Below are 3,243 nucleotides of genomic sequence, written 5' to 3'. Positions count from 1 at the left end.
TAGACCAAGATATCATCAATGAAAACTATCACAGACCGATCCAGCATCGGTCTGCACACCAGGTTCATGAGGTCCATGAACGCGGCTGGAGCATTGGTGAGCCCAAACGGCATCACCACAAACTCATAATGACCATAGCGAGTCCTAAAAGTTGTCTTCTGCACATCCTCGTCCCTGACTCGCATCTGGTGATAAACCGACTGTAGATCAATCTTGGAGAACCAAGATGCAGCCTGTAGCTGGTCAAACAAATCGTCGATCCTCGGGAGGGGATAACGGTTCTTCACCGTTACCTTATTCAACTCCCGGTAGTCTATGCACATCCGATGCGACCCGTCCTTCTTTCTCACAAACAGGATCAGGGCTCCCCATGGCGAACTACTAGGTCTGATAATCCTGTGTCTAGCAGCTCCTACAGCTGCATAAACAACTCCTGCATCTCGGGAGGAGCCAACCGATATGGTGCCTTGGCCATCGGAGTCGCACCAGGAACTAAGCCGATCCTGAACTCAACCTGCCTCTCCGGAGGGATCCCAGGCAAATCCTCTGGGAATACATCCGAGTACTCTCGCACGACCGGTACATCATCCACTGTAGCCTTACCCTTATCTCGGGTATCCATCACATAAGCGACATAACCTGCGCAACCCTGCTGAAGGTAACGCATCGCCCTCGCTGTTAAACATAAAACCGGTCCGCTATTTGGCCTCTCGCCCTGAATCACTAACCCTCCCCCACTAGGAGTCCCAACTCTCACTAGCTGCTGCTCGTAGTCAACACCGCCCTATTGGGGTGCAACCAATCCATACCCACTATAACCTTATTCCCTCGCAGGGGAATAGGAACCAGATCTACTGAAAACTGCTCATCAAATAACTGTAGTGTACAACCTCTATGAACCCTCGCAACCCTAACGGTCCTGTCATCTGTTATCTCCACATCCAGTGGGCAATCTAGCTCCTACGAATCGCTTGCTGAGCGCGAGCGACACAAGAGATCGGATTGCCCTCGAATCAAACAGTACCAAGGCTGACATATCGTTCACTAAGAACGATCCTATAACAAACACATAAACATAAGCAATAATCAAGATGAATAAAGAGATAAGGAGAAGATACTGATGGGTTTTGAGCATTCTAACACTCCTATGGTGTACATGCAACCCTATAAACCTTCGATCTATGTTTGACTAAGATACATGCAAATAATTATTTTTCCAAGGTTCTTATCCTAACTAGCATGGCATGGGATACTTGAATCAAATAAAACTAGTAGAATTACTTACCTTGTAGTAGTAGTTGATTGCTTGGAGTTTGAGAGCCTAGCACCAATAATGTGGATGCCTCAAATGGAAGTCACAAATCACCACAAACTTGGAAACTTGAGAGAATAGTCACAAACTTCTTGAAATCGGCCCTCTTGGTTTACACACATCAACTAGTGTTATTTCAAGAACCAAAGCCTCCTTTATATAGTGTGGTGGATTAGGGTTACATCCATGTAAACCCTAATACCCATGTCTTTTCATTTCCATGAGATCCATGGGTTAAAGCTCCATGGAGTATCCATGGACTTTCCATGCAATCCTAGCCCATTCCAAATAAGCATTAGCCCACACTATATAAATACAAGAGCCCATATTTAATTAGTCATACTTTTGATCTCTAAATTAATTCTAAATTAATTATAGATCAATACTAATTAAATAATATGATTTTATATTAATATATTAGGACTTATAATATATTAATAAATCATAACTTATACTATTCTCAAACGATTATCTATAAATTGTTCGGGTGAAGTGCAACCCAAATGGACCATGCCGGGTCGGGTCAAGTACATACCAAATATAGTTATGGACTTAGACACTATATCCAACAGTCTCCCACTTGGATAAGTCTAATAACTATAGTTGCAAGTATGACTTCAGGAACCGATCAGCAATCGTAGCTCTTTAAACTCTGTTGAACTATGAAGCGCCATTTTAGATAAGTGATCATATAATCCTCTGTTCTAGATATCAGCCGGACAAATACATGGAACATGGTCTTGCTTATTGTCCAGCATTTGTTTCCCGATTTCCGATTTGTTTGACATAGAACTTAACTGAACACATCAATTTAGTTCTGACCGGGCCCGGTACATAGGTCAAAACAAAATCATCGAGGGGCCCAGATATTGCTTCTAATCCTAGAAGGAACAGATAAACTTCGACTCATATGTTTGCTCTACTACTTGTTGAACTACACACAAAGGCACGGTTTATAACATCGAGTTACCAATGCGTTTTCGTGCAATCAATGCATAACCAACTCATATGCAACAAATCATATCTCTAGGTTTGAAGACTTATATGATATTACCATCTCACGATCACTCGAGATAAATTCCATGAAGTGATACAAGTGAGCGTGGGTTGAATCCAATACTCAGAACTTATGAGCACTCATGAGTGTTGTAGCCCCGCTTTGTCTAACATCTTAGACCTCTACAAGCCAACCCATGACAGTCTTGATTTATATCTACTTCCAACATATGACCGACTGTGGAGAGTTTGAATAATATGATATAAACCATAACATAATTATTCTGGAAGTCAAAACATGCAAAAAGAAATAATAGTAAACGATTGACAAGAGATAGCAACACTTTACTCATAAATAACAACTTTTATTTATCATCAAATGTCAATTACATTTTACAAATTTCAAGATTATCTAACTACTAAAACTAATATCATCCTTCAGCCCTATGCTCCGAGCATGCTGGAGATGCTTAGCCCGAGTCAGTCCCTTCGTGAGGGGATCTGCTGGGTTCTCATCCGATGATACCCTCTTTGCCACGAGGATTCCTTCTTCTATTCGATGTCTGATGAAGTGATATTTTCTGTCAATGTGTCTGGATCTCCCATGATCTCTTGGTTCCTTGGCTAAGGCAACCGCACTATTGCTGTCACAGAAAATCTCCATTGGCTCCTTTATAGCTGGTACAACTCCAAGGTCTCCGATGAAGTTCTTTAGCCATATAGCCTCCTTTGCTGCCTCGCTTGCTGCTATATACTCTGATTCACAAGTGGAATCAGCCACTGTCTCCTGCTTGGAACTTTTCCAAGTAATTGCCCCTCTGTTTAGAGTAAAGACCCAGCCCGATTGAGAGCGGAAATTATCCTTGTCAGTCTGAAAGCTAGCATCACTGTACCCTACAACTCTCAAGTCCTCACTGCCACCGAGGGTAAGGACC

The sequence above is a fragment of the Lactuca virosa genome, chromosome 2 (assembly GCF_052849685.1).
Source record: "Lactuca virosa cultivar CGN04683 chromosome 2, Lactuca_virosa_CGN04683_v6, whole genome shotgun sequence".
Lineage (NCBI taxonomy): Eukaryota > Viridiplantae > Streptophyta > Magnoliopsida > Asterales > Asteraceae > Lactuca > Lactuca virosa.
The sequence above is the reverse complement of the archived record's forward strand: the minus strand, read 5'-3'. Positions refer to the sequence as shown.